The 23,890-nt window shown below is 41.5% G+C and overlaps 1 protein-coding gene and 2 long non-coding RNA genes across 4 annotated transcripts in view; 1 reads left to right on the top strand and 2 right to left on the bottom strand.

Annotated features, from left to right (window-relative positions):
• Positions 1–23,890, top strand: part of LOC148337072 (AT-rich interactive domain-containing protein 3B-like) — an 84,988-nt gene that overhangs the window by 39,050 nt on the left and 22,048 nt on the right. The gene's annotated exons all lie outside the window — the stretch shown is intronic.
• On the bottom strand, positions 6,484–12,358 carry LOC148337073 (uncharacterized). Its single transcript, XR_015843254.1, has 2 exons — positions 7,517–12,358; positions 6,484–7,445 (listed from the first exon to the last, which is right to left on the bottom strand). It is a non-coding gene; the product is annotated as an uncharacterized LOC148337073 (long non-coding RNA).
• On the bottom strand, positions 14,209–15,431 carry LOC148337074 (uncharacterized). The gene is made up of 3 exons (XR_015843255.1): positions 15,242–15,431; positions 15,104–15,170; positions 14,209–14,570 (listed from the first exon to the last, which is right to left on the bottom strand). It is a non-coding gene; the product is annotated as an uncharacterized LOC148337074 (long non-coding RNA).

Raw genomic sequence — 23,890 nt, forward strand, 5'->3', positions numbered from 1 at the left:
TGGAACGTGTTGTAGAATTTCTTCCAACCTCACATGTTAATAAAGTTGTAATTACATGAAATCTTTGTATGAAAACAGTCAAATGATAGTACAGAGCGAGGTTACGTTCTTGTTGCGCTTGACTACGTATTCTTACGTTGCACGTCGTTCATAGCCTCAAAATGTCTGTACGACAAACTTTAGAGTTTCGGGTGTAAATTTGATGATCAAAATCAATTTTACATTTTGTTATCAAGAGTTAAAAATGTCTAATTACAGTAGCTCGCGTGACTCAAATTCCCTGGCAGTGGAGGAAGGAGGGGTCAGTGGCAGACATTAGCACTGACCTACTGAGTGCTCATCTATAATGGACAAAGGGAAAAAGAATATGGGAGTTTTTTTCCCTCCTTGAGTGTATTGACTGTGATAATGCTCGTAATTATTATCAATGGAAGGGCAACATTAAACAGCCAGGGCGGGATAAAAGTGAATATCGGCAGCTAAGTGGCTTTAATGCAGCCATAGTGTATCATTTCAACTGCTCCAAGACGAGAGACACTCGGGTGACCTCTGCTGAGACGTCTTAATCACAGGGAAACAAATTGTGCGGTGGCTTGGGGAGGGGGTGGATTCTCCTTTTGGTGTTTTTACACTTGTCAGAGAAAACCAGAAGAAGCGCAAGCGCTCTCTCATTACACCGTGTTACCCCTCCTCTGGTTTCTACTTCAAAGATGCGCGGCTGTGAATATTATGCTTTTTTTGGGGGGCGGTGGGATGAAAGAGCATTTGAGCCACTCTTTTGTTCATTATTGTTGTTTTCTAAACCAGGGGTTCACTGGGGGTCCGCATGTGCTGCTGGCTTGGTGCTCTGCCAAGAAATTTGCAATACACTGTTGTATCATTTTTAAAAAGTGCATATGGGGAACAGATCACCAATAAAACAAACAGACTAAGCCAATTGCTCTTCCCCACTGTAGCTTTGGCGCAATAAAAGGTCTGATATGATTTTGACTTCTCATATGAATCTGACATCCCTGCATGAATAAAGTCGCGGTTGGGGCGTTAGAACATACTATAGGACTAAAATTCTTTAAGACTAGTTTTATTTTTAAGAATGCATAAAGATGTCTTTTCCAGAATAATTTAGATTTTTAAACATTTTTTTTGTCTCTTGGAAATTAACTTTAAAATGATTTGCTTCCGTCAGCTTTGACTTTATTATGTTATCACATTCTCAGAAATTGCGACTTTTTTCAAATACCATAGAATTGAATTTTCTAAGATTAATTTATCATAATGTCTTTTTTCTTTCATCCCTATGCCATTTTGGGGGACCCACAGTTGTTATATTTAACTGTAAGGGGTCCCCCGACCTGAAAATTTTGAGGATCCCTATAATCTAAACGCTTTGACTGACCTGTGTGCGCGTGTTAGCCAAGCCGAGGAATCCGCTGATGGCTGGAGACAAATGGCCAAGCGCTTTTTCCCACCTCATTCATCGGGGGGGCCTCCAGGCTGCGAGAGGAAAGCAGCAGCGGAAGGAAAACTTACGAGGGATTCCCATTTCCTGCCCCTGTGCTTAAAAACAGCCGTGTGTGCGCGTTTGCTGGGGTGTGTGCGTGTGTGTGCGCGTTTGTGTGTCTGTTTGTGTGTTGATGGTTGAGGAATTTTAGCAGCTGCCTAAAATCCTGTCTTTGCATAAAGAAACCTATTGATGGCCTCACTATCTTTTAAAGGAAGACGTGTTCAATTCCTGACTCATGTTGCCTTTGCAGGTCTTCCTTCCTTTGCCAGTTGCTCTCTTTGTGCCATTACAACATTTGTTGTTGCTTATTTACGTAGTAAGTTCTCTAAGGCACCGGTTCTCAACTATTGTGGCTAAGTCCGGACTAGGCATGGGAACCGATAAGAATTTAGCAATTCCGATTCAATCATCGTTATGGATCAGATTCCTGAGTGATTTCTCTTATCGATTGTCATAGGTTGTGGGAATGAAATAATACAAATGTGTCTGTTTGTTTAATGCTTCAATATCTTCTAGCTTCAGAGACAAGATACAGCATATTCGGTATGCGCTCATTGTCACTTCAAATAAGTTTGATTTTATGGGCTCTGGCAAAAGTTTTTTTGGGGGGTGGGGTTGGGAAAACATGGCCTTTTCGAGAAATGTTTTTGTGTGATATTGTTCATGAAAAATCTGTAAAAATAATAAAATCAAATTTGAATAAAACACTGTACCTTGATTATGAGATTTGCCATGTCAATCACCAGACCTCAACCCAGTAGAGCATGCATTTTACCTCCTGAAGAGGAGACTGAAGGGAGAAACCGACTGAAACAAAAAGGAACTGAAATAGGCTGCAATAAAGGCCTGCAAAAGCATTTTAAACGAAGAAATCAACAGTCTGCTGTCGTTAATGGGTTGCAGGCTTTATGCAGTTATTGCAATAGTTACGGCACCAAAATTAAACGTTATTCACTTTAAATGAATCGAATAATGACTGTTCCAATAATTTTGCTCACTTGAAAAGTGGGTGGCTTCATACGAAATGTGCTCTGTCCTGAGTTGTTCAACACATCGAAATTTAAAGAATTTTGTACTTTTGTCTGATAGTCATCTTTTGTCCTGAAATCCAAATGTCTGCATTATAGAACACAACGGAATTCACTCTGCTGTTCCAATACTTTTGGGCAGGACTGTACTTTGTTGCCCAGAACGTCTCATGAGGCATTGAGAGTTTGCAGTTTGGACAAAAACAAATTTGGCATACCGGCTTGTCTGTATTGATGGCGCTCACCTTGCTTATTTAGTTTGAAGCTGAAGTATTCCCTCACCGGGGCTCTTTCAATTGGCTCTGCAGTCGTCTTTTATTTCCTCTTAATTTCTTCTGCCTTACCTTGCATTGATCTTAGGAGATTGATGCGACGGAGTTTGTCCAAGTTCAAGTTGTGTGATTCACCTCCCAAATTTCTGCTGCAAACCAAAATGGCAGAGCTCCTTTCGACAAACATTTTCATCTATTCCTTTATGATAAGACATGACCACGTAATTCCATATCAGTTTCTGGAATTGTACTGGTGAACTATTTGTTGTAATTCATCAGATTGACACGTAGCACTTTTTTTCCCCAGTGTTGTACTGTACATTGTTTTATTGTGGCTTTGCAAAACGGATCCATTTGCGACACTATTAGAGCTATACCTATTTGCCAACATGTCATATATTTTTTTTTAGGCATGCTACATATACCTTAGGTTGTTGTTGTTATTGTTCACAGTGCATTGAAGTACGGAATCCTCTAAAATACATCAATTAAAAAAAAAAAATTTAAAATGGACGCTCAACGGCTATGCTGCGTTTCCAGGTAATATGCTAACGTTATACGCGACTGCTTTTCTCTGTAATGTTATTCAAATTCCAATATGTAGTAACTTTAAATGTCTAACGTGGAGCATCCATCTTATTCCACAGCGTTGTCCATTATCTTGAGCTAAGGCGCAGCCGCTAATGTCCATGTAATTCGCCATTAAACATGTTGCCTCGCTTCTGGAGTGGAGCGTTGGAGATATACGACATGCCTTCATCATATTCATTACACTTTTTTCTTTTTTTCTTTTTTTTTACCGGAAATTGGCTGCTGTTTGTTTGGTTTGACGAGGCATTATTGTGTGGTTATCGAGGAGGGCTGTTGTGGTATCACCAGGAAGAAAATGAAAGAGTGATGCGGCCAACTGCCTGTCAGCGCTGTCCACTTGAGATGATTAATGGCCGCCGGACAGACACACAGCAAGGGCGCCTCTTGTTCAGCGCAATAACGTGGGTGGAGGTAATGAAGGCTAAATACAGCCTAGTGTTACACTCCTAATCGGAATTGCAGTCTCGATTTAGCAGGCACAACATGGTGGAGTTATCTGTTTTCGGTATTGGCTGGACTTAGTACGTGTTGTATAGTGTATAGCTGTGTTTCTCAACTGTGGGTCTGTGGGCCCCTAGTGGTCCATGGTGCCATTGCAAGGTGTCCTTTATAGCAAAATAACTTTAATCTACATAAACTACAGATGGTATCAGGACTTTATTTTTCTCTAATTTCATCTGTGTAGTTCATTGTATTTTCTTTTCAGAAGAGATCTCACTTCCTTTTGTAATGCTAAAGTTGCTGTATGATGCCGTTAATACAAATTAAAATGAAATTAAAATTATGAGCTCCTTAACGCTTCACCACTCATTCCTTAATGCTTTTGAGAAACATTTGGAGGAAGCTGTTATGGGAAAAACTTGTAAGGTTCAGGTTAGTATTTGAAATTAAGATAACAAAGAATGATACGCTCACTTAAGAAGAAGACATAAAGATCTTTCAATGTGACAACATGGAGACGTGGCTCAAACGCTTGAAAGAAATGCCACCTGTTTCAATGTACTGCAAAAGCGACTTTACAGAGAAGAATTAGTAAGTAAATTACTGATTTATAGCTAGTGATTTGGATCCTTGAGCAGCCTGTGTGTTTCTTTTGTGGAGAGATACGATCCAAGCACGTCGTGAAACCAGCTCAATTGCAGCGGCATCTTAGCACAGGCACCAATCGTCAGTGCGAAGGACTGCTGACTTGGTCACACAAAAACTGGGGAGTGCAAAATACACTTACTGTGGTCAATTTTAATCTTCAGATTATCACTGTCTCACCCTAAAAGTCTTGCAAAGGGTTGGAAAATTTCAAGTAATTTTTGAGAAAAATATTTTGGGAAAAGCTTTTGTATGATTATTGCCTACAGAAAATCTATTAGCTATTCACATTTGGACATTAAGAACCCACTATATGATTTTAAAAACTGAAAATATGCCGGCATCAACATTCGTTGCCATGGTAACAGGAAAGTTGTAATAGAATGATGTGCTTCCACTAGAAACACTTTATCCGGCTGAAACTTGTGCTGCACTGACACGTAACACAATTGTGTGCAACTTTAAAATTTTAAATTTTGAATTCTTTTTTAAGCTACATATGCATGAATTTGTAAGGCCGCTTAAAATGCTGTGTTCCCAACTACATTATGTTTCAATTCCCCACTGTGAGACAACCTTCAATTTTGTAAAGTTTTTTTTTTCCCGATATTTCCATTGAAAGTTTCCTTTCCAAGCCTAATTACACGTTTTATCAAAACAGAAAATCAGAACATTTTGGTTGCAATCACGAGTATGGGAGGTGTTGGGGGTGGGGGTTTAATGAAGACTGGAGCCATGCTAGTGTTACACTCCTAATCGGACCTGTAGTCTCAGCTTAGCGGGGACCACATGGTGGGTTATCTGCGCTTTAGAGTTATTCTGGGAGCAGATACTTTCGTACTGTGCCATGAAGTCATCTTGCACTGCGCAAGGAATAGAGGAAGGAGGATGTGGCAGTGATAACGGATTAGTCGCAGAATTGCTGTGTTATTTCACCTAGTGGCTCACACGGGCCTGTGTAGGAAGTCAGGTCATCTGTACATGGAGAAAATGTAAAAAAAATGTTTCAAAGTTTTTTTTTTTTGTTTTTTTTTGGCACTTTGTCACAAATGATGAAGAATATCGATTTGGTTGAATGTGACTTTCTAAGGAAACAAAACTTCCATTCTGTCCAGTATACGTTTGTTTTGAACCACCTTGAGGTGTTTCGTGCCTCTTTTCGTCATGAAGACACACGAATGAAGACATTCCCATATCCACGTTGGTCTTTCTATTGTGGGAAGCGAAGGCCTCCCAGCAGGACATGAGAAGAAGTTCCCTAACTCTAACCGTGAGACCATGAGCTCTGTCCACACCAATTACGCCATGAATGGACTCCGGGGGATCAGTGTATGCATTATATTACTACTCTCCCCACGCTCCTCCAGTTTGGCTGTATGCCGGCCCCCCCTGGTAGCAGGCGGGGCCCTCGGTGCAAACACCACACCACAATAGGAAGGTTCTCTGGCCTCATTTTGCCGGCCACTTCTGGAAATGTAGCCCTTTTCACGCTGAGTTCCCACAACATTACGGCATCTGAGGTGTAACAGAAGAGCCAGAATTGATTACCCCCAAAGGCTGGAAACATTCCAGCTCTAAATCGTACGCAGTCTGTGTGGAAGGAACATGCGGCAAATTGCTTTCTGACTTTGACAGGCAATCTAAAAGAAGGGAGCAGTAATTGTTTGCAACACAAAAGAAGTAAGAAGTGAGTGTCTGCCATCTCAGCTTTTTACGAACACCCTTGCACACACGCGCGGCCTTCTGGCTTTGTTGCAGCTCTGACACTGCCACCAGCCGGAGCATTTCTAAGTCGACTTTGACACCGCCTGTTCCATGGGTTTTGCAAATAATCCTGAGTGGGAAAAATGCAGACTTTGACAGACTGCGTGAAAGTGTAACCCCCGATTACTTAAAGATAATGTTAGTTTGATATTTAATAAATTGGACCAGACTCTAGATTCTCGAAGGCTACAATAGTGATAATTGATAGGTGTGTGAATGAAATAGCTGGAGGCAGAAATGAGCAACAACAATAACTGTATTAACATGGAAAACAAAACAATTATTTACAAATTCACAGCCGGCATCATATACATAAAATAAATCACAAATCCCAAAAATTAGAAATAATAATCCCAAAGTCCTACTGAGCTCAGTAATATTTTGTTTAAGTCAGTCAATGTTCTTTCCGGTAGTCTTGGGGAAAAAAGTCTTGTCGTGGTGGTAATTAGGTGTGTTACCACGTGATGTTCACAAAGAAGTTGGTGAAGACTGTGGTTCCTTTATCGCAGATGTGGTTCTGGGCTCAGGCTCGCCATCTCCATCAAAGGAGAATCCATTCAGTTTCGGATCTTGGTTTAATGCCAAGACAAAAAACCCAGCCTGCATAACAATAATGAAATTATTGTATGCAGCTAATAAGTCTATCATCACTTTCCAGTCTTATCAGTCGCTATAGCTCTATAGTTTTCAATTATCATAAATACTGCATCTAAATATCACATTTATAACAGTTATTAATTTACATGCATGTTTTCCAAATTGTCATTGTAACACATGAAATGAACTCATGAGCTAACAATAAACATTTCTCAATATATGTCCAATTTCTCAATAACCATGTTTTATGGTTTACATATCAATCACTTCAATAAAGAAATAATTGTATAACAAACATAACTGAGTCAATTCAACATTTCACTTTTAACTCATATTACATCAAAATGAGCAGTTATACATTTGTTTGTCAACATAAACCTTGCTTTAGAAAGACCTTAAAACAAGTAAAATCAACTCTTTCACTGTAAACAAGCAGTACATTTCCACTCGCGATTAGCATTAGCTTAACGTTAGCTTAGCGTTAGCCTCACATAAACGTTTTTACGACAGTCCATAGCAAGTGCATGGCGACTCACCAAGACGACGTTCAAGTACGAACACGGTCGATTTGTCACAGACCCTCAGTTCTCACTGGTATCCACACTTGAGATAAAACATTTCCCAATTAACATTTTATTATTGGTCACATTTATATCAACAAGTATTTCACTCACCGAACGGCACATTAGCATTAGATATCGTCACGCAACCTTTCAGTAGGGTGTCCAGGCGTAAAAGAACGATATACACAGCTAATCTCGAGATAGCGTCTCGAGAAGGCGGGACAACTTGACTTTGACGAATCAGAAAGTCATAATCACATAAATGACACTCGCAACAGGAAATCAAGTAGACGAGAGATATACACTTCCTCTTAACAAAATAAATGTTTTTTCAAAATAAAATGGTGTTTTCTCTACTGGGTTACACCCTCCCCTGTAAAATACCATGCATGTCCCGATGCATGTTTCGCAAATATTGTTCATTTGGATTATTTCGGGAGTCGGTGAAAGCAGAAGTTAAACCGTGAAATAAAGACTTTACAACTGTCACTAGGGGATTCCCTAAATTAGGATAGTCTAATCTCATTGGCGGTCTTCTATCTCTCTCTGATCGCCTCAATGGTTGAGTGGTCACAGGATCATCATAGTCCAGTTTCTTGGATAAGTCAATAGTTTGTTCCTCAACTGAATCCTCAGGAGTACTTGCAGGTGATTTGGATTCCTCAGGTATGTCAGGAGTCAGAGGGGAATTTCCACTTTCAACTTCACTGTTGATAGCATCTGGAACATTTTCCAAAGGTTCATCCCCATCTCCATTTCCGTTATCCAGGTTCTCAGTTCCAATGTTTTCAGGAAAGTTTCTGTCCAATGTTGGTGTTGTATCCAAGGATTTTGTTGCATCTGGGGTTGTCGTATAGTCACGCACAGTGGTAAATCTGGCAATCTCCTGGCATTGGGAATCATCAATCCATGGAATCATAACATCGTTGTCAGGTTGATCAGATTCATCAGCATCAGGAATTTCTGTTGCAGTCGCTAGGCGGGTTTTTGGACGACTAACAGGTGTCGGTTCAGGTCGGTCTGCTGTGGCAACAGGAAGGAAACTGCACGGAAGCAAAAGGTCTCTGTGTAGGGTTCGTAAAGGACCTTGCTTCGACTCTGGTTTGACTGTGTAAACCGGTAAGTTCCCTGCTCGTTTCACAACAACATGAATGTCAGTTTCCCATTTATCTGCAAGCTTATGCTTACCACGCAGTCGCACGTTCCTCACCAAAACCCTGTCCCCGATTTCAAGTTCAGAGACAGAGATTTTACGATCAAATCTGGCCTTGTTTTTATCTGCTACTTTTTGTGCATTTCTTGAAGCTATCTTGTAACTTTCTTCCAGTCGTGTTTTGAGACTTTGAATGTATTGTGAATGGGATATCTTCTGATCTTTGTTCAAGGGTAGTCCAAATGCAAGATCGACTGGCAATCTGGGTTTCCTACCAAACATCAATTCATATGGACTATATCCTGTCACATCATTGCGCGTGCAATTGTATGCGTGCACCAAGGGCATAACATACTCTTTCCAATGGGACTTTTGTTTGTCTTCAAGAGTTCCCAGCATACTGAGTAACGTTCGATTAAATCTTTCAACGGGATTACCCCGTGGATGGTATGGAGTAGTCCGTATCTTCTTTATGCCAGAAATTTCACACAATTCTTTGATAAGTTTTGCCTCAAAATCAGGACCCTGATCACTATGAAGACGTTCAGGTATGCCATAGTGAACGATAAACTGGTCCCACAAGCACTTGGCGACGGTTTTGGACTTTTGATTTGGTGTGGGCACTGCAAGGGCAAATTTAGTAAAATGATCTGTCATCACAAGAATGTTACTTGTGTTACTGCTGTCCGGCTCTAGACTGAGGAAATCCATGCAAACCAACTCTAACGGTCGCATGGTGGTGATGTTGACCAAAGGAGCTGCTCTTTCAGGAGGACTTTTTCTACGGATACAGCGATCACATGTTTTTATTTTGTGCTCAACATCTGTTGCCATCCGAGGCCAATAGAATCGGCTTCTGATCAGATCAAGGGTTCTGTCAATACCCAAGTGGCCCATATCATTGTGTAAACTCTGAAGTGCAGATGATCTGAGTTCTTCAGGAAGAACAAGTTGATAAGTCACTTGGTCTCCATCTCGTCGTTTTCTGTATAACACGTCGTCATGCAATTCCAATTTATTTAGTTCTCTGAGTAAGAGAGGAAGATCCGGTAATTCCCTCCGGGAGGTTGGAGGGGGTGTTTGACCAAATTCGATCTGCGCAATCACTTGACTGATCGTTGAGTCAGCTCTTTGTCGGTCTTTAATTTCAGAGGTGGACAAAGCAGGAAGTGTTGGCAGACCATGTAATTCTTCAGAACTGTAGGCGTCAGGGATTGCACTTGCTGAGATGGTAAATGTCTCCACAAGTGTGACATCACCGTAGTTATTGGGGTTCTTGGCTTTAATGAGATGGTTCTGACAAATTGCTTGCATAACTTCTGTATCAACAAGCTCTGAAATGTCGTTGTCGGCTAAATGACGTTCGACAAACTGGCTCACTCGTTCTTGCTCTTTCCTTGACTGTGCATCATTGACAAGATCTCCATGAGGACGTCGGGAAAGTCCATCAGCATCACAATTCTGTTTGCCTGCTCTATACTGCAGTTTAAAGTTGTAGTTTGACAAAGCAGCAAGCCATCTGTATCCCGTTGCATCTAATTTAGCAGAGGTTAATATATATGTGAGTGGATTACTATCCGTCACCACAGTAAAGTTACCACCATACAAATAATCGTGAAACTTTTCTGTCACTGACCACTTGAGCGCTAAAAACTCTAACTTATGAGCTGGATAGCGTGCTTCACTTCTGGACAACCCTCGACTGGCAAATGCTATGGCCCGAAGCCGACCTTCCTGCTCTTGATAGAGTGCTGCTCCTAAGCCTGTCGTACTGGCGTCGGTATGAAGCAAATAAGGTAGCTTTGGGTCTGCAAAACCTAAGATCGGGGTTGTTGTTAGCTTTTCAATGATGGAATCAAAAGCTCTTTGACAGTCAGGTGTCCATCGGCTGGCAAATGGCAGTTTGGGATCATAATAGGTATGATTTGATTCTTTTTCTTTGGACTTTTTGCTGAATGGTGGGCATCCTCGTGTCAGGTCATTAAGTGGGCGCACTATAGATGAGTATCCCTTTATGAAACGTCTATAGTAGCCAGAAAATCCTAAAAAGGACCTCAACTCTTTGAGGTTTGTGGGTCTTGGCCAGGTTTTTAAGGCCTGAATCTTCTCGGGATCTGTTTCAACACCATTCTCTGAGATTACATGACCAAGGTAACTCACTGTTGTTTGGCAAAATTTGCATTTTTCGGATGATAATTTCAGTCCATACTCTTTCAGACGTTGAAGTACTCGCATGAGACGTCGTTCATGTTCCTCAAGAGTACTTGAAAAGATGATTAAATCATCCAAAAATACAAGTACTTCCTTCAAGTTCATGTCACCAACACAACGTTCCATTAATCGTTGAAAGGTGCTTGGTGCGTTGGTTACACCTTGGGGCATCCGGTTAAATTCCCAGAACCCAAGTGGAGTGACAAATGCGGTTTTCTCTTTGTCTGCTTCTTCAACTTCAATCTGGTAATAACCAGATTTGAGATCAAGGACTGTAAACCATTTGGATCCCGAAAGCGCTGAGAAGGTCTCCTCCAGGTTTGGAAGAGCATATGAGTCCTTAACTGTTTGCAAGTTAAGTTTGCGGAAGTCTATACATAGACGGACGTCATTGTTCCGCTTCCTCACCACGACAATCGGAGAGGAGTAGGGTGACTGTGACTCTCTTATCACACCGGCAGAAAGCAGTTCTTGAAGGTGTTTACGGACTGCTTCCAGATCTTGGGGGTGAATGGGGTGTGCACGATGCTTAAAGGGAGTTGGATCAAGAAGTTTGATGGAGTGTTTCACTTTACTAGTACACCCAAAATCAAGGTCATGGTGAGCAAATACCTCTGGAATATCAGAGAGTTGTTTGGTTATTCTCTCCTTCCAATTCTGGGGTATTGGGGAATCTCCAAAGTTGAAAGTCAGAGACGCCTCTTTGTTCATGGGTGGCTCTGTCGAATTTGTGACATTATGCTGCGAGACAACACAACGGAACGCTCCAAGCTCTCCGATCACGCAGGTAGATGGAATGGTCACATCTTGGTCTGTCTCGTTGGTGATCACAACAGGAACTTTGTATGGAGCTCGGGAAGAAAGAGTTATCAGACAACTCTTCACACAAAGGCCACCTGGTAGGGAAGATTGAGTTGGATGTTCAATTATAGCGCATGAATCAACTGATGTGCAGTGAACATTAGCAGATCCCTCCAGGACGACACAGCGACCAGCTGGGACAACAGCAGTTGTTTTTCCTGCCAGGGTGACAAACCCAATGTTGCCATCTTTGTGTTGTATGTGTCTGATTTCAAGAGTCTTCAGAAGTGCTCTGAACCCATAAGGAACAGGTAGGTGCTCAATAGTCTTGACGTCTAAATAAATCTCATAAAGAACATCAAGAACATTCATTCCAACTAACAATGGTGTCTGACTATTTGGGTGTATATCCGGAACAACTAGAGCTAACGTTGGTATATCAATCACTGTCCCTAAAATATCTTTTGGAAAGGTAACAGTCATTTCTATGTAACCTAAATAAGGTACAGGCTGTCCTGCAGCGCCCTCTACCTCTAAAAGGTCATAGAGTGGATAAAGGGTTTGTTCTGGAAGGTTCTGTTTGAAAAACGACTCTGTGACTGTGGTCACTTGTGATCCAGAATCAAGAAGACAGTTAACATTAACACCTGAAATGCTAACAGTAGCGGTACATTTTGAACCAACTAGGCCTTTTGGCAAGCTGCATTTTTGCTGCTTAGCCAAAGACTGTTTAAGGTTAGCGTTGTGCTTTTCTTTCGTGGGACGTGATTGTCTGGCAACAGTCTCCATTTGCCCCGTAACAGAGACTGTACTTAGTTTAAATGTGCAGTAGCAGCTGAAGGATTTTCAGCTTCCCACTTCCTTTGGTTTTCTTTAAAAATTTTCCGCTTCTCTGCCACTAAAGCGGCATTTGGTTCATTTTCACAGGTTGGCTTTATGTGGCCATCTTCACCACATTGGAAACAATACCACGGTTTAGGTGCTTTCGTTTGAGTATTGTTGGTTTGTCCAATGGGTTCTTTTGTATTCACTTTCAGTTTTAGTTTCTCTTGTTTCGGATCGGGTACATTCTTTGCATTTCGAGATTTTCTTTTCTGTGTTTTGGCAGTTAGCTTCACCAGCTGACTCTGGATTTCCGCAACTTGGCTTGAAAGTTCTTTTGTAATTGAATTCAGAGTAGCAATGTTGCTATCATTTTCAGTGACGGGTTCGGCTATTTGCACATGAGAAGTCACCTTTTGCTTTGCACTTCCCAGATGCTGTCTCATTCGCATAGTTTTGGTAGCATGTTGATCTTCTTCGGTGCGCAACAAGAACAATAGGTCAGCAAACGTTGGGGGATTTGTTCTCTTTTGTTTTAACTGGAGGTCTATTAAAAGGGAATTATCCCAACAACCTCGACAAAACTGTGTGAGTAGCAGTCTTTCAAAATCATCGCTAGCGGCACCACCCCGTTTTACAGTGAGCGTCAAAGCTCCTTGTAGGCGTTGCAAATATGAGGATGGCTTCTCTCCAGTATCTTGATATGTGTCAAGAAACTTAGCGAATAGTTCTCCTCCCTCTTGTACTGTTCCGAATGCTGAATCCAACAACTGGAGGTATTCAGCAGGTGAGCTGTTGAGGTTCAGGTGCTTTATGACATCAGCAGCAGGGGGTAGAAGACTCTCAATGATTTTCCGGGTCTGTTGCTGTTGCGACACTGATGGATCAGTCATGACTAGTTCTACACTTGAGCGCCAAGTATCATAATCTGGCTCATAATTAGGACGAGGATCCTTCCCTGAAAAAGCTCTAAGCTTCTGTGAGAATTGTGGCCCTGAAAAGTCATCTCTTTTTACTATGTGTTCAACTACAACACGTTGAACTTCTGGGGGATTTAAATCTTGTTCTGAAATTGTTGGCTTGCAAAGTGATCGGTTAGTAACGGTCTGCCGTGCACCTCCAATGTTACTCTCAACTACCGAGGGCTGTGGTTCTACTGACAGAGTTACAGGCGGATTGTCAGGTAAATAATTTTGTTCGAATGGTTCTGGAAGATCTCTAATTGAATCGTTTATCTCTGACATCATGTCTTTCAGGACTTCTGCATAGTCTCTACCACTCATCTTGGCAAGGTTTTGAATATCACTAAGATATGCTTTCGTTGTGTTTTTCCCAATACTTTGTGTATAAACACTCGCAAGAGACTGTATCTTCGAGCTAACCCCGCTGTCCGATACATGTATCAATGGCAAAGGATCAATAGAGTCGACAGCGGCTCCTGAGTTGTATTCCACAATTACGCTACCGCAATACTTGGAATTAACATCATCTACTTTTATGGCTCTTGCAATAGACCCATATTGTTTAAGGAATTCCACCACCTCATCACATTGCTCATCTCCAGCTATTCCAATGACAATCACCGAGTTTGGAATTTTAACAGATTGCTGTTCAATAATATCCATTTGGAAATATATTCGAGCTTATGTATTACGAGAAAATACTCCTGGCTGGCTCGCCAAAACTTACTGTAACCCCCGATTACTTAAAGATAATGTTAGTTTGATATTTAATAAATTGGACCAGACTCTAGATTCTCGAAGGCTACAATAGTGATAATTGATAGGTGTGTGAATGAAATAGCTGGAGGCAGAAATGAGCAACAACAATAACTGTATTAACATGGAAAACAAAACAATTATTTACAAATTCACAGCCGGCATCATATACATAAAATAAATCACAAATCCCAAAAATTAGAAATAATAATCCCAAAGTCCTACTGAGCTCAGTAATATTTTGTTTAAGTCAGTCAATGTTCTTTCCGGTAGTCTTGGGGAAAAAAGTCTTGTCGTGGTGGTAATTAGGTGTGTTACCACGTGATGTTCACAAAGAAGTTGGTGAAGACTGTGGTTCCTTTATCGCAGATGTGGTTCTGGGCTCAGGCTCGCCATCTCCATCAAAGGAGAATCCATTCAGTTTCGGATCTTGGTTTAATGCCAAGACAAAAAACCCAGCCTGCATAACAATAATGAAATTATTCTATGCAGCTAATAAGTCTATCATCACTTTCCAGTCTTATCAGTCGCTATAGCTCTATAGTTTTCAATTATCATAAATACTGCATCTAAATATCACATTTATAACAGTTATTAATTTACATGCATGTTTTCCAAATTGTCATTGTAACACATGAAATGAACTCATGAGCTAACAATAAACATTTCTCAATATATGTCCAATTTCTCAATAACCATGTTTTATGGTTTACATATCAATCACTTCAATAAAGAAATAATTGTATAACAAACATAACTGAGTCAATTCAACATTTCACTTTTAACTCATATTACATCAAAATGAGCAGTTATACATTTGTTTGTCAACATAAACCTTGCTTTAGAAAGACCTTAAAACAAGTAAAATCAACTCTTTCACTGTAAACAAGCAGTACATTTCCACTCGCGATTAGCATTAGCTTAACGTTAGCTTAGCGTTAGCCTCACATAAACGTTTTTACGACAGTCCATAGCAAGTGCATGGCGACTCACCAAGACGACGTTCAAGTACGAACACGGTCGATTTGTCACAGACCCTCAGTTCTCACTGGTATCCACACTTGAGATAAAACATTTCCCAATTAACATTTTATTATTGGTCACATTTATATCAACAAGTATTTCACTCACCGAACGGCACATTAGCATTAGATATCGTCACGCAACCTTTCAGTAGGGTGTCCAGGCGTAAAAGAACGATATACACAGCTAATCTCGAGATAGCGTCTCGAGAAGGCGGGACAACTTGACTTTGACGAATCAGAAAGTCATAATCACATAAATGACACTCGCAACAGGAAATCAAGTAGACGAGAGATATACACTTCCTCTTAACAAAATAAATGTTTTTTCAAAATAAAATGGTGTTTTCTCTACTGGGTTACAAAAGGGTCCTCGTGACAGTTGCTTTCAACACAGCAGGGGTGTGATGGGTGTTCAGCTCTCACACCCTCGTCCCGGCTTTTCGGAATACTCTTTCGCACTAGTGGCGGCACGCGTTACGGCCGTGGTACTGCTGCAGAAGAATTTCCAGGGCAACGTCGTCTACTCCATTACTAGTTGTTGCCTTTGACACCGAACAAAAGTTCCGACTGGTGTCGTGCGAAAGGGGCCGTTTGCAGCACCTACTTAAGAATTGTAAACACATTTGGCCATTTGAGAGGCCACATTAATTTGATTTAGTCACTGTAGATGTTATTCTCACAAGGAGTGCCGTTTGGCAGCGTGTGAATCGCCTTTCACACTGCACGCGCCAGTTTAGCGCAATAAGTAAATGACATTTTTCCTTCCCTTGTCTTTCCTTCCATCTTCACCCCCTTCCTCCCTCCTCTGTTTATTGTGCTACAGTTACAACCACTGAAACTTGATAACGCCGTGGGGGATAGGGGTGGGCAGGAGGGTATTGGCCTGCTTGGTTGAGGCCTGGGGAGGAGGGGGTGTTCGTATGGGGGTTGGGGTTGGATTAAGGGGCTCCTCCTGTCCTACACATGATTAATGATCTCCAAACAAGTGGGGGTGCTAACCTTTTTCCGATAGGCCGGTCGCTTGACGGACAGCAGACAAGGGCCCGAGCGTCGTACGTCGGGGTGGCGTGAAAAGGTGACGGCGGACAAGGGCACTGTCAAGATGGGCTCCCAAAGTGACAAGAGGGGAGGTCAATGGAGGCACAGTCAATCAGTCAGTCAGCTGACCCAGCACGCAGAGATAATCACACGTCCATCTTGAGAGCGCGTCACAGGAAAAGGGCGGATGCCCTACTACTTTTTAATCATGCCACCAAGAAAGACGCCCAAACTGACGCCCCGTTTGGATCAAAGATTTTGTAGTTTTGTGGCTTCTTGTGTGTTGATACATTTGAGGAAATAGTTTGTCTTTTTGGTAAACTCCACCCTTTCAGGCGGGCAAATTACAAGCCAGCCTTAAAGAGAGGGAATGCGACCACGGAGGAGGGGGTTGCGGGTGCTGTGTCGTCTTTGTTCAAAACCAACGGAAATGGTGCTTTTCATGATGTTTGTTTTTATATTCTTAGCCATGGTAGATACAAATCTTCTTGCCAACCAAGGCTACTCTTTGTGCCGCTTCCTCTCCTGAGCCCTGCCCCTCCAGCCCCTCCCCCTGTTTTTTCCTCTTTTGTCATTTGTTCCAATGCTCTGCGCTGTCCATCTTTAATTACGACCATACTGTAAAGAGATTTAACTCTCTAAGCTGCCCAGCCGGGAGATTCTTAATCACCCGGCCCGTAACTAACGGAGCGCAGAAGAAGGAAAGGCGTCTGACTGATTCACGTTGCCGGAGACGAAGTCATCGGAATAAAAATAACAGTGGCCTCCTGCTTCATTTAACGCATGTCTTCACTGCGATTCATTGGCGAAAAACATTTTATGTTCCAAACAAATTAAACAGTGGCACTCCAGACCAACATTTTTAGCTGGCAAAATTAAGTCACAACTGCTGTTGGGCTCGCATTCTGAGCGTAACGGCACACCTGTTTACTGCGTATGGTCATGTGAGATTAACAGTGCGAGCGCGAAATTCAGTCTTAAGCAAAGGGCAGTATTGGCCAAAATGACCGCCCATGAGAAGGATGAAAATGGATAGATTAATGTGCTAAATTTGTATTGCACGAATGAAGTATTAATCAAAATATTGTTTGGCTGACTGGAGGCACATTAAACATTACTGCATAGAGAATATTTGCGCTTAGTTCCCCTACAACAGTTGTTGATTCAATCTTTTTCTTTTTTTTTTTTACAATGTTAGCATAGTGTTACTTTTCTGAGCCCATTAGGAATCTTAAAAAGTCCAAAAGTTCAGATTTGGCCTCACACGTTTAATTGTAAGATAGTGTGCCCTGAGGCAAAGTCAGCTGGGTTGGGCTCATCTGCAAACGTAGGGAGGATATGTGGTACAGAAAATGGTTGAATGAATGGAAGATAGTGTTGTCTGGGATACCCTAATACACAAAATACTGTGTACTGTAAACAAATGGTAGCAATGATATCCTGTAATGTACCGTAATTGGTGGGAAATGACACCAGACAAGGCAACGGTGATTTGTCACAGCGCAGTGGGAAAAAAAAATTGCATCAAACAAAGGCGGAGAGGAGGCACCCTGTTGATTGCCTCCATCTTGTTGAACCCAAACACATTTCAAGTCACACCCTTGAGGTGGTACAATGTGCTAATCGCCATACAAGACTTCAAGATATCACAAAAGGATGAACTCTGCACAATTTGCTTTTTTTATGGCTTTTTTTACGATATTTAGTCTAAAAGGACAAGCATTGGAAAGCAATGATTAACTTGGGAAATGTAATTAGCAGGTCAGTGTGTCACCCATATAATGTTACCTGTTTGAAAAAGCGAGTTTTTTTTTCCCCCCCTCAAACGTTTTTGCATGAACAGCGATTCACTTATTTCTTTTTTTAAACACTTGCTATGGACAATCCGTGGATGGGCCGTGCCTCCCAATGACGCCCCTCCAGGTTTAACCGTCATTGCCCACGTGGACATTGAAGAATCTCAGCAAGACGATGAAGTCCCCAGAAGAAGCACTCCTTTCAAGGACTCCAAAAAATGGGTCTCACCGTGCGCAACTCCAGAGTGTAGAAGAGTCCAACCCCCCTCAAGAGGACTGGTACCAGGACTGTGACTTCTTCTGTAGCTGGGGATTGAACCAAAGGGCCCACCTTTGGCCGCCACCCAGCTTACTACGCACACGACCGTTAGGTTTAGATTTGTCATGAAGACAGTTTTGACCAGGGATCATATCATTTTTGCATTGGGTTAAGAATTCAAATTTAGAATAATTAAGTACCAATTACTTACATTCAGGCTCAGACAATTTAAACACCCTGTTTTGTGTGTAATGCCAATCAAGTTGCATTTAACTGTAAGAGAAATCGTGATATAATGTATTTTTTTGTAAAAAACAGGTTAAAGCTACTTGGAACAGAAACATTTTCTGCGTGTTTCACATGAGTTGCATGTTGTGCCATGAGAACGTTAACCTGTAGCCGCACGTGAACACACCGTGATTCCTACTCACGCTGTCTGCGCATAGCCGTTCACCCCCTACCACACTTGCTCCTCCATCTGTGTCCTGTCCGTGCTCTTAAAGCAATGCTTCCTGGCCTCCACACCCGCGTGATGGATGGCACCAAACACATTACGGCCCCCAAAGGAGCCCTACGGCAGTACAATAGCCCTGAGCTCACTTCCACCCGTGTTGCATGCGCACGCAACAGCAGGGCAAAGCAACAGAGCCCTGAGTGCAAAAGGAGGCCTAATGGAAAGCAAGACGTTTGACTTGGACCTTAGGTTTGTTGACGCCACTTCACTAGCAGTGATTTGTTGTGTGTGGGCGCGCTATTAGACGGACGCAATTAACAGGTTATGTTTGGCAAGTTAAATTGTGTTTTTCGTTTTTCAGTATTAATGGGACATGGAAAATAACAAAAGGAATCGGAAATGAAAAGAATCCTCAAAATGGACAATCTTTGATCCAATGCGCTCTCACACTCGGTGGCATAGGCAAAAAAAAAAACAAAGATTGTCAATTCAGCCTGTGTGTTTAGGATAGCGGCCTCTGATTGGGGCTCATTTACTCTGAGTTGAGCAAAGAATTTCGCCCAAGATGGCTAACTTCCTTTTCAGTGTCAGACATGGGTCCTTGAGAGCTTTTTAGCGTTTTATCATGATAGACATAAGCCCATCCAGTTCCATGTTGGTCTGTAAGACTGGTGTCAGAGGTTCTTTTCTTTATCCAACGATCCTTGAAATAATCTTCAAACTTTGAAGGAATGTTCCCCGCACATTAGATGTCGTAGGCAATCCCGCTTTTCAGAATTTAATGTTGCCAATCTGTCGAGGATACCTGTTTCCGATCGGGGCTCATTTGAGTGAATTCTCTAGCGCAAGTTTGTTAAAGTAGAAGACCAGCAGTTAATCCAAAATGGCGACTTCAAACCAAAAGGTGGGCTCATTGTTCGTTTTCGGGCATGCGTCCTTGACACTCTCTAGTGCGTCCTTTTGTCATCAATGCTCCCACCAAATTTTGTGTCGATTGATGAATTTGGCAAATTGATTCAAACATCTTTTTAGGATACTTGCTCATGACCAGGCCTCATTTGGGTTAAGTCCCTTGTAGGAATTTATCAAAGACAAAATGTCTGACTTCCTATTTATTTATTTATTTCATGAGACTTTTTCATTCATATTGTTACGATTGCCAAATCCAACCAATTTCTTGTCAATCGGTAGAACTGGAGCTTTTTTTTTTTAACGTTGTGTTTTATTTTTATGTTATTCAAATTAAACCAATTTCCCAATAATGAATAAATGAATGCAAAAATATTAGCGCTCCCATGAAAATTAATGTTCGGTTTTATGTGGCTTGCGAGCCATACTCTGCCCACCCTTGTTCCACATTATTTTTACGATATATATACACAATGAGAAAGTACATGACCACTTTTTGTTTGTATTATGATCAATCTGGAGCTACCACGGAGAGGATTAAATTCATATATGCAATACACGTTCAGTTTTGTAATGGTCCTTATTTGTCTCAGAATTTCAGCTCATCCAAACTCTTTGAGTGAATTGACATGCGTGGAGCTAATTTGAAGACTCTTTGCATATCAGCATTGGTTACATCCTGCAAGGGCAAATAAACGACCAGCTGTCACGCCCTCCGATAGCCAAAAGCAATTACCATTGACGGCAGTTAAAATTTGGATGAGCACCCGCCTCCTCCCTCCCCCGCACTCTCTATACCTTTCTCCTCTTTTAAAGCGGCGTATCGCTTTTTCAGCTCTCGTATTGATCGCTGCAAAGAAGCTGATGGCTATATCCGTCAATCTGGGTGTCTGTTGACTCAAGCGGGTAATTTTCTTTTCCAAGGACCAGTCCGACCGGTCTGTCAAGTGACCGCCACAGTCGGCGCCTGCAAAATCATCTCATTGGTAGAAAAGTTCATTTATTTCTAGTAGCTCAATTCAAAAAGTGGCTTTGCGTTACCTTTAAGCTTTCATCCTTAAAGTTTAAACAGTGGTGAATTTTAATGTGAAATTCACTTTTTGCTCAAACTAGAAAGAAAAAATAATTTCAAATGTAGAAGGGCTGTCCCAGTAGATTCTCTGATTTGATTAGATTTTTTTTTCCTAGGGTCTTCTTGATCACATTTTTATGCACCCAAGTTCTAGTCACTTGATTTTGTGTCTTGGCCGATGGAGAACACGGAACATATGTTCAGATTTTTGCTACGGAAAGGAGACTTACAGAATTTCAGGACAGGAAGTGTTGCTCCCTCGCGCTCGAGTCTGCTTTGTAAACAAAAACAGTGCAGCTCAACTTCTGTCTGGGGGGCATCATGTCTGGCGATTATACAAAAAAAAAAAAAGACTCCAGACCATTTAGTCTCAATAAATCACATTTTTCTTTCTCTCTCTTTTTTTTATTTTTGAAATTTTTAATTTTTTAAATTCAAGACATTGTTTTCAGATCTGGGGGATATTTTTCCTGATGGTAATGTTTGTAGTCTTTCATTGTCCATCCATCCATCCATCTTCTGTACCGCTTCTCCTCACTAGGGTCGCGGGGGGTGCTGGAGCCTATCCCAGCTATCTTCGGGCAGTAGGCGGGGGACACCCTGAACTGGTTGCCAGCCAATTGCAGGGCACACAAAGACCAACAACCATCCACGCTCACACTCATACCTAGGGGCAATTTAGAGTGTTCAATCGGCCTGCCATGCATGTTTTTTGGAATGTGGGAGGAAACCGGAGTACCCGGAGGAAACCCACGCAAGCACGGGGAGAACATGCAAACTCCACACAGGATGGCCGGAGCCGGGATCGAACCCACGCCCGATGCTGTCTCTCACCATCGTGCTAACCAGCCGGCCACCGTGACGCCGTCTTTCATTGTATATGTCATTAAAGGTATTCTTGTTTGCTTTTTTTTTTAATTTGGCCCACAGCTACTACCCTAAAATCTACCATTTGTGTGTCGATTCTGTTGATCAGCGATAAATGAAGGCATACCTCATCTAAAGGAAGCTACAGTAAATGACCCCCACCCCTATTATTTTTCCAGCATATTTTACCGTCATGTCGCTGGTGTCATACACATTCTTGACATTTTTGTCATGAGGCCACGCTATTGACTTACTTTACTCCAACTCGATCTTCCAGTTAGACGTAAATATAGAGCGGAGGTCATCAGCTTGTCGGTTAAACAAATAGTAGTAGTTGTGTGAGCGTCCATGCGTGTTGGAAATATAACCTAGTTTGTGTGCTTTTTTTTTTGTTTTTTTATATTGTATTTTATTTTGTTAACATCCTACTGTTGTTCATTTGCATGTATAACTAGAATGCATATTTTCTTCGCTGAGCAACAAAACCAAGTAGGATGCTGCAATTTGCTGTCTTTTTCATTTGTTCTTTTTTATTTTTGTTTATTCATATTAATTTTTTCAGGTTTCAAATTTAAACTTATATGATGTGAATCATATTTTTTTGGGTAGAAAACGGTATTAGCTGGTCTCAGATGTGAGTGTTTAGGCCATTTAATTCAGTGAAGCCCGCCAAACTGTCACACCAGCGGCCTCACTTATCAGAGAGTGCATAAGATTCCTACGAATAGCGTAGGTACGCACAGGTGTACGACAAATAAAACTAAAATGGAAATACGTGCACACATGCACATTTTCCAGTTAACACTTGGTAACTCGCACGTGGCTCTTGCCCTCGACACACCCAAATCTAACCATGTGATCAATGCAAAAGAGTACATTAATTGAATGAGCCATGTTGGCCATTGCTTGTGAGGAGTCAATCATGACAACAATGCTCATCAACGCGGTGGAAACAAAGAAGCGAAAAAAAATCATTTGGGACCCATCGACATTTGCTGTAGGTTTATGCCGATTTTCCATGACAGAGTCCAGAACGGCACGACACCACACCTCACCGGCCTCGCTTGGCTCAGCCCTACCTCCTTAGCTTTTCCATTACAACAGGCGTGGGGGCGGGTTCATTTGAACTGTGCAAGCCTGCACTGCACCAATGCTGTTTCATAATGGGGCCACGTTGGTCAGACCTATGTTTCCGCAACCAATCGTCATTCCACCCAATTCGCCCGTCCGTCCATCGTTCTGCGGCCGCTATAACAGCCACTCTTGTTCGGGGTCTGGTTAATTGATCCTGGGGGACTTAGGTTACAGATGAAGAGGCCATCTCACTTTTCGCAACCTTTTCAATACGCCCTCCCCTCTATTTGGCCAGGTGACCCATCTTCATGACACAAGGAGTCAGATTTCTCGTTTTCTTTCATGGCGGCTCACATACGCATTGACCGCATCGGACAGGATCGCCATGCCAACCCTTCACAGAGGGCTGCTGTGAAGTCTTCGATTTCTAGTAATTCAGAAATGTATCGATTGTCTTGTCGAGCGATTAGTACAAAATAGGTGTGGGGTTTGCAGAGTAGATATTTATAAAATCCTCATCAGTGTATTTAGGATGAAACATCTACATGGTGACGTCTACGAAACTAAAGAAGGGAAAGGCTCGGCATGAAAAATATTTAAACATACTGTACTACTGTATGCTATTGTAGGGGTGTCCTTATACATCCTTTTTTTACTTTGGATACAATACCGATATTGCAGCCGAGACTACTGTCCAACACCGATTGACTTAAATAAATTCAACCTCACATGCAGGAATGTACTGCACTTAAATAAATATAAAGAGAAAATAAATTAAAGGACTCGGAAAAATAACCCTAATAAAGTCAATAAAACAAATGACACTATTTGAAGTGCAAAGTAACAATTCAAATGTAGTTCAGTACATTCAGAAACATTTTTTTACATTCAGTATACAGTGGGAATGGAGTCTGGGCTGAACTGATTGTATATGAGTTCTAATATTGGAGCTTTTGGGTGTAGACTTTTTTTTGGAGGGGGGGGGGGGGTGATATTAGCCCAATATCAATATTTAAATTGGGATATTCCTATTTACATTGGTACCAATATATTGGTGATTATCAATTAATTATAATTAATGAACTATTTTATTAAAAGAATATGAAAACTGGATGTGGATTTATTTATTTTTTATTTTATTTTACTAATATTTTCATTAGATTTTATTTACTATAAATAAAATGATGTAATACCTTTTGGATTAATCAATTTTAGGGGAAAGACACATTATAAATGCAATTACAGGACTCATGATAATGTGAAAGATCTGTGGGCTGGAGGAAATC

This window comes from Idiotropiscis lumnitzeri, chromosome 5, assembly GCF_059441095.1.
Source record: "Idiotropiscis lumnitzeri isolate Australia: NSW breed Sydney's pygmy pipehorse chromosome 5, RoL_Ilum_1.0, whole genome shotgun sequence".
Lineage (NCBI taxonomy): Eukaryota > Metazoa > Chordata > Actinopteri > Syngnathiformes > Syngnathidae > Idiotropiscis > Idiotropiscis lumnitzeri.